An 11,775-nucleotide genomic window follows, 5' to 3' on the forward strand; every position below is an offset into this window, starting at 1 on the left:
AATAAGTGCAAAAGGGGCGGGTAGGCATGATGGACAGTATACAATATGGCCACTGTATTTTGTTCCTTTATGCATATGCAGCTCCTCCCACAAAGAGGAAGAGCCTATTGCCCCCCTTGACCTGGGCAGACCTTGTGATCTGCTCTAACCAATAGAATGAAATGGGAATGACATTTTGAGGCTTCTGGCTGCACAAGCCTTCAAAGGACTAGCAGCTTCTACTTCTTCCCTTATGGAACCCAGCTGCTGTCTTGCAGGGAGGTCCTCACTGGGCTACTGAATGATACACAACCACACAAAGAGACGTCCTTGAAGATAAGAGGCCATCCTGGTGGTTCCAGGTGAATAAGCCTAGCTGACCCTCCATGGAGGAAAAGTGCCTAGCAGATTCTGCCCCAATTTCTAACCCATGGAATTGTGAAAAATAACAAATTATTGTAGTTTTAAGGCACTAAGTTCTAGAGTGGTTGGTTAAATGCTGACAAAAAAGGGGAGTACACCCATGATGGGATACTTTCCCCATGAAAGGATGGCACAAATAAAAGGAGAATAAATGCTCATGGTATTTGGGGAGCACTAAATCAAGTAAACCAGCCTGGCTGGGGCAGGCATTTCAGATTATCAACTGGAAGAACAGATTGATAAACTGAGTCCAGATAACTTCAATGTAGGAAGGGGAGCTTCAAGACTATTCATCAATGCCTTCTGTAGCAGATGTGGTCAGTGTCCTATCAGTAGACCTTTGCCCTTAAACTTCAGTGCCTACCAGCTCAATATCCAACCACCAGCATATGCGGTGCATTGCCTGAGTATTTCCTTTGGTCCCTAAAGCCTACTTTGCCTATGAAACAGGCCAGACATGCTGAGGAAATACTGCCCATGAAAAGTAACCCTCAGCTAATGATTGATGGGAGTTGGTGTATAAATACTTTGGCTCAGGTGGACTTATTCTAAGGCAGATGTTCTATGCCATTTCTCGAAGTTGCCTCGATAGAATTAAATCCCAGTTACCCACAATGGTAATTTGCTTTAAAGTGCACTTTAATGGCTGCCTGCATTTTCCTGTCTGTCAACCCCACTCCTCAACAGGCATTTCCTCAGATCACTCCCTAATAAACTGCTTGCTTTGGGGGAAACCCAAACTAAGATACTTTCACTTTACAGTTAAGAAAAATAAAGTCTGGGCCCCCTAGGTGGCTCAGTGGGTTAAACAACCAACTCTTGATTTTGGCTTGGGTTACGATCTCACAGTTTGTGGGTTTGAACACCACGTCAGACTCTGTGCTGTCAGCGTGGAACCTGCTTGGGAGTCTCTCTCTCCCTCTCTCTGCCCCTCTCCCACTTGCACTCTATCTCTCTCTCAAAAATCAATAAATAAGCACTTAAAAAAAGTAGAAAGAAAAAGAAAAAGAAAGCCAGGATGTAGATTACTTTGGTAAGTGCTGTAACAAAGTGAACCAAATATGCAGTTTTTCAAACAAAATAGACATTTATTTCCCTCCATATAACAGTTCAAGGTGAAAGTGCAGACTCTGCTCTAGGGAGTCATTTTGTGAACCCAGGTCTTTGGGCGAGTTTTGTCATCCTCCAGGTCATTGGGCGAGTTTTGTCATCCTCCATATGTGGCTTCCATTAGCATCATTCCAGCCAGTAAGAAGGAACAGGAAGGTGCAAGTATGAGATGACAATTACTCCCATCACTTCTGCTTGCATTCCACTGGTGAAAACTTAGTCACAAGAGTTTACACAACTGCAAGGGAGACTGGGAAATGTAGTCCAGCTGGGCATCCATGTGCCTAGCAAGAAGAGAATAAATTGGTGAGAAGTGGCAGACAGGATCCATAACACAGGGAGATTAGGTGATTGCCCAAGTGTCTACAGCCAGTTAGTGGACAGATAGAACTATAAGCCTTCTGCCCACCATTTATTTCCTTCTGACCCCTACATTGATTCCAACCAGACTGTGGCAGGTCTCAAATGTCATGCTTATGAGTCCGATATTCTGCAGGATCCATCTGCTTTCCTCACAGAGTCAGCAAAGCAGAGTAAGTCCTTGGAACCCCTCTTAAATTCAGTCTACACTAGGATGCTGGATTGAACTTTCTGGCCAAAGCCAATGGCCCAGGGAGTCCACAGTCCCCACTATCCATGACCGTCTCCTTTAAGCAGAGCCAGCTAGACTTACACTTAACCCACGTAGCCCCTTGGTACATATTTTAAAAATAATAATAATAACAGCCTTCTCCCTCAACTTTAATTTACTGTCATACCACAGAGCAGTGTCTGAAAATCCATACACATCCACAGTGACAATGGTGTTGAATGGTGCACCTGGAGTTAGGTGAAACTCAACCTGTGGATTGTAATCATGACTCCTGGTGGGAGTGGAGGGAAAGAACCATGGGGCAGGCTGACATCCACAATGATCAGAGACATTTTGCAGTCATCTCTGAGGAATCTGGACTTGTTTCTGTGGCTTGCAATTATCCATAGGCTAGTAAGTATTGAAGCTCTTTCCTTTTAAACCCAGTATGAGAACCCAGCATAGCTTATTTAAATATTAAAATAGAAGAAAATGAGAGGAGATGGGTTTATCTAAGTGAATTCTGTTCCTAACTTTTACATGCTAACCTATATTTTTCAAACTCAGTTTTTCAATAGATTTGGGTTTGAGCTGGCCACATATGTAAAAATCACTTTTTTTTTTAAAGAGCAATCAGAATCATTCATTCTTTCAAATAATCGCAAAAATTTGTTTATTGGGAGAATTTCTTTAATGGCTCTGCACTGTTCTTTTCCTTCAAATTAAAAAAAAAAAAAGTCTTTTATCCTTGAAGAAGATAGCACTTTTTAAAATCATTATTCTGCTCCTTGTCTATTCTGTAACTTTTCACAGGAGAGAAGACTTATTTCTTTTATAATTAGGTTGGAAATGACAGGGTACGTGTTGTTAAATTACTGAATATCACTTAATACTGTATTTCCAATATTTTTACTGCAAGTGTACATGGGTAGCAGTTACCTTTGATTTGAATTCTACAAAATAAAGTGATACTCTAGATTTTTTTCACCAACAGTTTCCAGTTATGTTCAGCAAACCTCCCTCCAAATGCAGATCTCAGTCTCATTTAGGAAACTGCTGAAAATATGTGTCTAATCACCAAGAAGCCAAGCATTTATCAGGATAATCCTTCCAAACTCATCAACTTTAATGGTATCCAGACGGCTTTTCTGGAGAGGGCTCATTAGTTTAAAATAAAGGAAAGAAAAGAAAAGAAAGAAAAATACCCACAAAATTTCAGTGTACTGTGGCTTGACTTACATAGTCAAAATATAATCAGAGTTCCCCATATTCTTGTTTAATAGCCATTTTCTGCCCATATACTGCCTTGAAAAATAGTCAAACAAATGTAAAAAAAGATAAATATCAAGCATAAACAAACTAACGCCATAGGGGATAGGTTGTGTGCATAAAAATGAGTAACATCAGAGCTGCAGATTAAGAAACTGAGTATGTTGGTGTTTAGAATGGTTCCCAATTGAATTGATAATGTTCCATTTAAGAAAAGAAATGTTTTCAAATCACTCTGCTGACTGCAAGTCTGAATCAAAGTCAGAAATTAATAAAAAGATGCAGACAGAGACCCCTAATCATAAATAACAGAGACAATTTGTATGCTTTTAAAACCTGCAAGGCACGGGGGCGGAGTGGGGGGGGGGCACCTAATGAAATGCAAGAAGAAAATGTTAAAAAATAGAAATGAATGTGCTTGGTTGAAATGCTATTGTATTCTTGTGACACAATGACTTGTTTTCTGGAAAAGTAATTCTTCAATTGAGCCAGGCAAACGTTGTATTCATTGTAAAGTATATTTAGACCTATCGTCTGAAGAGCTTGCTTGTATTTAAAGCTCAGTGCTACCCCAGGCTCATTAGAGTACAAGGACAGAGCTCGATCATATTACTGCTTAGACACTACTCAGAACTTCAGGGTAGTTTTCAGTGGTTTCAAGTACTTAGATTGTTAGCAGTGTAGGAAACAGAAAAAATACTGAATGGGTGAGGTGTATACATCAAACATGTAAGAATGTATAGACAAAGATAAGGATCCCAGTTGAACATTCTGTTATACTGAAGTCAGTGCAGAACAATTCCAGGGTAAACACAGACTCATAGTCAAAAGAGCTGCAATGCACAGGTTGCAAAATTAGAGCCGTCTGAGTCTCATTCAAGATCAAATGGTTCTTTTCTAGACTTAATATCAGGAACAGGGCTCTGCTATGGGTGGCAGAAAGATAAAGGAACATAATCACAGCTATGAAATCTTCAGTATAGGAACAGGAATAGCAAGGGAAACGTGTCCAAATTCAGGTCTGTTTTGACAACAGTATGGCATCATTGTGCAAAGTGTTTCCTTCCAAACTGTGGCCAACTCAACGTTTAGGTGACATACTTGTGCTTTGTGGGAAGTTGCTATCAGGATGGGGGTGGGAGGCACTGGCTGGGGGTGAAGGTAGGAAGGAGGAAGTGTGGTCAGGAGGAAGAATGGGGAGAAGTCAGGTAAGGACTATAGGCAGCCAAAATAATTCACCTCTGCTTTTTGGTAATTCAGTTTGTCTTTTATGTATTTATTTTTGGAATAAATAATACGGCATGTAGGGAAACATTGAAAGGTACAAGAGGCAATCCAGTGAAAAGTTGATCTCCTCTCACCCGCCTACCACATTCCCCTTCCAGTAGATATTTGCATACATAAGTGTAGTCAGTCAATTTCAATCCACGACATTAAAGAAAGCAGCCCCCTATTTAACCCCCCCCCCCAACACCCAAGTCTTCTTCCTTCAGGCAGTTCTTCACTCAGTACCCCTCCCCAGCAGGTCTATTAATCTCAGGGTATTTGATACACGACCTGCCGACACCGTGATGACCCAGGCGTTTTTTGTTTTTTTTTAAGGGGTAGGGTTATTACTTAATGATAATGACTTATCCTACACATTGTCGTCTGCTGATGTTTAAAAGATAAGAAGACATTTGTCTGAGCGGGCGCCTGAGGCCCTCGGAGGACGCTGGGAGACCCTGCCAAAGCGTTTCCAAACTGAATAGTCATTGGGCTGCCAGATAATTCAGAAACTATTTGTATGAGCTGTTTATCAAATTATTAACCGCACAGATGTTGTTTGGCTGAAGAGCAGCTGAATCCCCTCTCTGGCAGCCGCGGAGACAAAGGTCTCCAGGAATAATTGGAGATGTGCATGGAATATTAAATTAATTTACTGCTCTTAATTCTTATGCAAATTCTGACCTCCGATGGCGCCTATCAATTACCCCGCGCGCAGTGAAAGCGAAGGCGACAGTTTCTTTTCTTCTCTTTGCTTTTTTTTTTTTTTTTAAGGAACTCGAAAAAGGAAATATTTGCAATAAGCAGGCGGTAGGAGCACCGCGTAACTGGAATTATTTAATTGAATCTCCAAGTTTTCAGGGATGTCCGTAGAGGATAAAACCCCAGGACCCAGGGGAGAAGGCGGGAGGGGTGCCGAGCGCGGAGGAATTTGTTGGTTTGACTGTACACCTGCGGAAGGAGGAAAACTGCAGCAATGAGCAGGGACCCGGAGAGCAAATAATATATTGGCCTGCAGGCGGTTACCGGCCTTAGTGATCCTGAGAGCTGAGCGTTAGCGCCGGGCCCCTTTGTGGCAGGTGATTAGGTCTAAACAGCGAGCGTTTGGCAAACCCGGGTCCAGATTTGGAAGCGCCTTTGCGCTGCTTTCCTCGACCGCAACCTGTAAGGTCTTCTGTGCTCGGGATTCCCTTTACTTATTTTTAAGTGTTTTAACCTGTCTTTACAAACACCCCTCTCCCTCCCCCCCAAAAATTCTTCTTTATTTGAACACACACACACACACACCGCTGCGCGCGCAAGTTCAACTCCTATGGAAATCCCGGGTAGGCCGAAATGCGATTTAATTGTCTCTTGCGTGGAGAGTGACACCCTCTCTTTTCTCAGAATTAAGCAAACGTCCAGGCTTTGTCTGCGCTTGTGGCTTAAACTCTGTGCGGTTTCTACGCCCCAGTGGTGGGTTGTAAAACTGGGGTCTCCGAGTCTTTCATCATCCTTTTAATAAGGAAAACCAAATCGGGCGCATAATGTCATCAGCCCCGGCTCGACCTCGCCGGGACCTCGGCAGCCCGATGATGTAGCCAGAGGCCCCCGGCGCAGTCACGACGCGCCGCCTTTCAGCTCCTCACGGCCCCCACAAAAGCCAGACAACAATATCAATTAATCATGCAGCCGGCAAACAAGGAGATTTATCCCGCGACAAACAGCCCCACCGAGAGCCGCTGAATGGGAATGATTAGCATGTGAAAAGGCGAGCAAAACTCCGCGGTTCAACAGCTAAAGAGCAATTTGATGGGGCTGGGATGGGGAAATTACTTGATTAGCGTCCATCGGAGGAGAGCACGGTAACTGCCCCTCGGCCGGGAATCCGACAAGGGAACAAAACGCGCTGGTAAACTAGGCGACGTGGAAGGAGAGGAAGCAAGGGAGGGTGGCGCGGGGGTCCGCACTGCCTAGAGGAGATCAGGGATGGGGGCGGGAATAGTGAGCAAAGGGGAGGACGCCCTAGCCAAAGCCAAAGCCCGAAGCCAAAGCCTACGGGAGCTGCGACAACTGGTTCTCGCCGCCCTCACCTCGGGCTCCCAGGCCGGGACGGGGCGGACATAAAGCTCCCACCCAGTGCTGGAGGCCGATTTTGAACGCGCTGCCCCGGCCCTGGTCTGAGAGAGAAAGAGGTGCGTGCGGAGGACCCTCGAGGTCCTGAGAGCCCCCTTGGGGAGCCCCAGGGGCGCAACTAGTCGCGGCAGCAGCCTCTGCCTGCTCCAGGGCTCCGGCCCCGGGTCAGTATCGCGAGGGCAGAGGCGCTGTGGTTCCACAGAGGTAGCTCTGTGGTTCCATTCTTGCCTGCTGAGAAGATTGGAGTCGGTCAAGACGTGTTTTCCGGCTTCTCCGAATTTGATCACCCTTTCCCTGCCTCGTCGAAAAGTGGCCGCGTTTGGGCTTGGCGTTTGGCAAGAAAAGGGTTCCTTGCTTGCGCCCCCACGGGGAAGCGAAGGCAAGTTGGGAGAGAACGCCCGGAGTGCGGGGGGGCTGGGGCAGAGAGGGGAGCTGGGTGGGGACGCCAGGGCCTTGAGGTAGGGACCTGGATGGAGCACGCGCCGGGACTCTTCGTGGGCTCTGGTGGGCAGCCCAAGGCCTGCCTTGGATCTAGAGGCGCAGGGCCAGAGCGGGCTGCGTGGGAAACTGCGCATCGCCGCTTCTTCCCAGGCCGGGAAGGCAGCTTCAAAGGCCCAGGCGCACAACTTGGTCCAGAGTTTGGTTTGGGCACGCACACTTGATGCTCGCGGACTGCGCTTTTATTTGCTGGAGGAAATGAGTGAAGGGGGAAAACGCTAAGGCGCAGCGCGGCTCAGGGTCCGCAGGGCAAGGCCAAGTGGAAGGTGTAGGCACTCTCAGAGCCCCATCACTCCATCTAGGGCGGGCATCCGCGCCTTTTCCTCAACCCCCGACATTGCCCCGGCACTCAAGTTTGCGCCAAGCCCAGCAGAAGAAATTGAGTTTCTCACTCGACGCGCCTGCAACCTTCCTTCTGGACTCATGTCCACAAACCCCTGCTCCCTGGCTCCTCCCAGTGCCAGGGAAGAGAAAACGCTCCCACCCAGTCCCCAAAGGCCCAGACTAACTCCCTCTGGGGCTCGCGATCCAACTCATGCCTCGAATTGGGGTGCACATATGAGTTCCCAGGATGCGGCCTTCAATTTACCTGAGGGAGTCTAATTCGGCCTTCGTGAAGTACATTAACACAAATGTAATAAAGACTTGAAAGGGCAGATTCGCCAAGGCCCCGTTGGTTTTAAATTCACCCATCCCCTTAGCACGAATGAAACAAGCACCAAGGAGTCAAATCTTGTTTTACACAAAAGTGAGGGGGGATGGATAGCCCCCATCGAGCTGAACAATTGTCACTCAGTTGAACAGAGTGTCTATTAAACCTCAGCTCGTGACCAATTTTAAAAAGCTTAATTCTTTCTGAAATGTCCCTGGCGGCGGGTGTGCAGCGAACTCTCCCTTTCTCCTTCGCCCGCTTTCTGTCCCTCTGGACTCCTTACTGAAGCCACAGTGAGGCTCCCTTCTCTTTCCGTCCCAACTCGGACCCCGAGAGCCACAGCTCCCGATTTGGCGCAGGTACTGAGGTCGGAGTGTGTCGCAGCGGCCGGCAGGTCTGGAGAGTGCACGGGTAAGCGGGGCGCGGCGGCAGTGGCACGCTCCAGGTGGGAACCCAAGACCCGAGAACCTGCGGAGTGCACAGCCCAACTGCGAACCCCAGACCCTCGGCTGTCTCCCAGCGTCAAAGCCCTGTTGGCACCTCGGCGGCACCCAAGCAAATCCGTGCCTTTCGCACCCGCCCATCTCTCTCTGCTCATCCCTAACTCGCGGTGTATCCCGAAGCACTTTCTCCGAGCGGCTAGGGCTGTGCATTTTAATCCCAAATCCAGGTGGATGAACCATCGCTAAATTGGAGGGCGGAGGGGGAGGTGGCAGGAAATCGGGTGGCTAAATGCCTTTGCCTGCAGGGTAGCAGAGCTGTTCCCACCAATAGCGACAGCTCAGGGCTGGCTTTGTAGTTACTTTTACAAGTTCTGCCCGGTGCCATCATATTGCCCTGAAAAAGCAAAAGAGGCCGCCGCAATTTATTCCAATGGGCGGTTTTTAAGAAGCTGGCAATTTGAACCGGCTGGGTGTTATTTAGTGCAATATGAAATCAAATGATCCTATTTCTCAAATAACAGTGTCTGTGAGGAGAAGTGAATCCTCTGAAAGGGTAATTGTCTGCTGATAGTGTTTCCCATTATACCCGATCTTGGCCTAAATGGTGTTCGGCAGCAGGCTGAGAGCGAGGGGTGAAATCAATGCGCGAACTCGCCCTCGGGAGACAGGGAAAAGGCACTAGCGCTCAGTCCCGGCAGGTTGAGTGAACAATGCCACCCAATGCGCCGCCGGTTTCAACGTCATTTTGCAGATGTCCGACATCATTAAACAGGAGTGATCTTGTGGATGAAAGAAAACTAACTTTTCCTCCTTTTGCAACTTTGGGAGTCGTTAGAAATTGGATATGGCCATCACTCTCAAGGTATCCTGGCGCCGTTTAGTCAGACTACAGATGGACAATAATCTGGGAAGGAAAACCTAGCTTGGCGCCCGTCATCACAACACATTAATATCGTGAACGCGGGGGTCCCTCCTTCCAAGGACACACTTCTGTCTAGGACTTTCCCAGTCCCATTTCTGGAACCCAAATTTAATTCCGGGGAAAGGTATTGCGTCCACGAGGCGTCTGTTATTCACACAGTAAGTGGTACCTTTTGGAGGGAGAAGTTGGCCCCGTCCTTTCAAATTGTCCTCCGTGGGCCCAGCCACTGTTTTGGGTGGAAACCAGATAAAGGGATGCAGCTTGTATCTGACAGAAGCACGGAGGAGGAGCAAACTTCAGGAATGTTTTAAGAACAGGGACATAAGCAGCCTTCCATAATCTCCCGTCTGGCTTTGGGGCGTGTCAGTATGCTGGGGTCCAGTGCCAGCATGCACACTGGTCATGTCCGGGGCTACCTCTCTGCAGAATTATTCCCAGATACGAAGGCGGTCGCAGGCAGCATCCTTGCCTATGAAACCCTTTTACTTAGTACTCAGGCACCTTGAGGGGGCGGCCTCCTCCTTAGAACCTGTGGGCCTGGACAGAGTGGAGTTCGACCGGAACAAAGCCACCCGGGGTAAAGGCGCTTCCAAGGACACACGCAGGCCAAGAGTGAGAGAAGGTTTCTGGGTGTGTTTCCTCCACCCCACCCCACCGCACCTTCAAACTTTTTTTCCTAAGGAGCATTTTGTGTGTTTTGAATATCCTGGGTTTGCAGGTACAGCCTACCTACACCCGCTGGTAATTTGAGGTATGTCGGGCTAAGCCTCCTAGAACAAATTTGTGGTTTGTTTCTGCTCTAGCTAGGCAGGTCCATTCTCATAGTCTCTCTGGATGTTTTGAATATATATATATATATAGTCTCCCCCAGTACTGTGACCTTTGTTTATGCCAAGCAGGGGGGAATCACCACCACCACCACCCTCCGGGCTTGGCGCTACTTCCAAATTTTTAAAGAAGCCAAAAAAAAAAAAAAAAAAAAAAAAAAAAAAAAAGGGTGGTGATTCCTGCATATCCGAGGAACCCGACCTGGGAAGCTTCTATCCCTTCCTAGCAGGGAGCATCTGCCACCGCACCTTGGAGGGACGTTCTGCCATCGCAACTGGAGCCCAAAACACCCGACACCAGAGGCGCCATTCCTGGAGCTCTTTCGGGCCTCTAGTTGACGATCAGCAGGTAGCCTGGGTTCATCCTGCGGCATCGCCTCTAGCATTCATTGCCTGGCTGAAAATCCAGCCAGTACCCATCCTCTTGCCAGGCCCGGAGCAGAGCTTGGACACCCCACCCTCGGGAGCCCTGATCGGGCGTTTTCATTTCTCACCCTCCTGCTCCGCGTCTGAACAGCCCCAGGTGGTTTCCTAGGGTCTTCTGAAGACATCCTCGCCTCTCGAGGGCCTGCCCTCCCTGTGATGAACGTGAAGCCCTCCGATGAGACCACGAAGACGCGACGCTCCCTCTGGCCCACCGAGGGGCTTCTCAGGTTCCCCCTCCAATACTGCCGTCCTCCGCGCAGAGTAGGGGCTCTGCATTGCAGCAAAGGCAGCCGTCTACATCTCGCGCGCAGGAGCTGAGCCAGGGCTGTGCAGGGCTGCGCCAGGGCTGCGGGGACTGTGCGGGCAGTCGGCCCCTTTACCCACGCGGGCCCACGCGGGGCTTTCGCCTCGAAACCTGAGCTCACACTTCCAGAGGAAGGGATGGCCACGCCTGAGCCTGCCGACCAGTCTTTAAGGAGAAGGGAGTGACAGTAAGGAGTCCCTCCAGTAACCTCAAAGGGGCTTAGATAGGATTCCCGCGCCTCCTCCCCAATAAATCAAGCTGGGAACCCCAGAGACTGTCAGCGTCTGTCCGCTTTCCAGAGGCTTCAGGCTTTTGCGTGGTTTTATACTCCCTCTCTCCTTCCGGACGTACCCTAGGCTGACTTGGACTCCGCGTGGCACTGGACAGGGCTGGGTCCGCGGCTGGGGAGAAGGGGCTTTGGGGGCTCAACCCGGCCGCCACCCCTTGCCTGCAGAGAAACCCTCTCCAAGTCCAGGCGCATGGGGTGGGGGCCGGGCGGAGACTCAGCCGAACCAGGCCGCGCGCCCCCTCTTCCAGGGGTTTCGGGGGCCCAGAGGGACAGGGGATTTCAGAAAGAGATCTTCCCTTTGAAGCCATTGCCCGACCCCTCCGCGCCTTTGCCAAGGAACAGCCGGCCGCTCACCCACCTCTTCCGCTCAGACCCACGCTGCCTGGTGCCAGCACCTCCCCCTTCGGCTCTTCGAGTCACCTTTCCCCCCACCTCAAACCCCTACCCCGTCGCCCTCCCCTCCCGCGGCCCACTGACCTTGGGAAGGCGCGGACCCGCCGCTTGCCGAGCCTGCCAGGCACTGAGCGAAGGAAGAGCGCGGTCCGCACTCAGCGGAGACCCGGAGGCTTGGCGGCGTCGGCCCTGACGGGCGAGGGAGCTCAGAGCTCCCCTCCCCCACGCCTTATAATTTAATCACACGCGATATTAAATTATCAAGTCGCTCATTAATCGTCATGCGAG

At 49.4% G+C, this 11,775-nt stretch overlaps 1 long non-coding RNA gene across 1 annotated transcript; it reads right to left on the reverse strand.

Moving 5' to 3' along the window:
- Positions 1-1,464: 1,464 nt before the first annotated feature.
- LOC123579671 lies at positions 1,465-11,775 on the reverse strand. The gene is made up of 2 exons (XR_006702886.1): positions 11,572-11,775; positions 1,465-1,796 (listed from the first exon to the last, which is right to left on the reverse strand). It is a non-coding gene; the product is annotated as an uncharacterized LOC123579671 (long non-coding RNA).

This window comes from Leopardus geoffroyi, chromosome A3, assembly GCF_018350155.1.
Source record: "Leopardus geoffroyi isolate Oge1 chromosome A3, O.geoffroyi_Oge1_pat1.0, whole genome shotgun sequence".
Lineage (NCBI taxonomy): Eukaryota > Metazoa > Chordata > Mammalia > Carnivora > Felidae > Leopardus > Leopardus geoffroyi.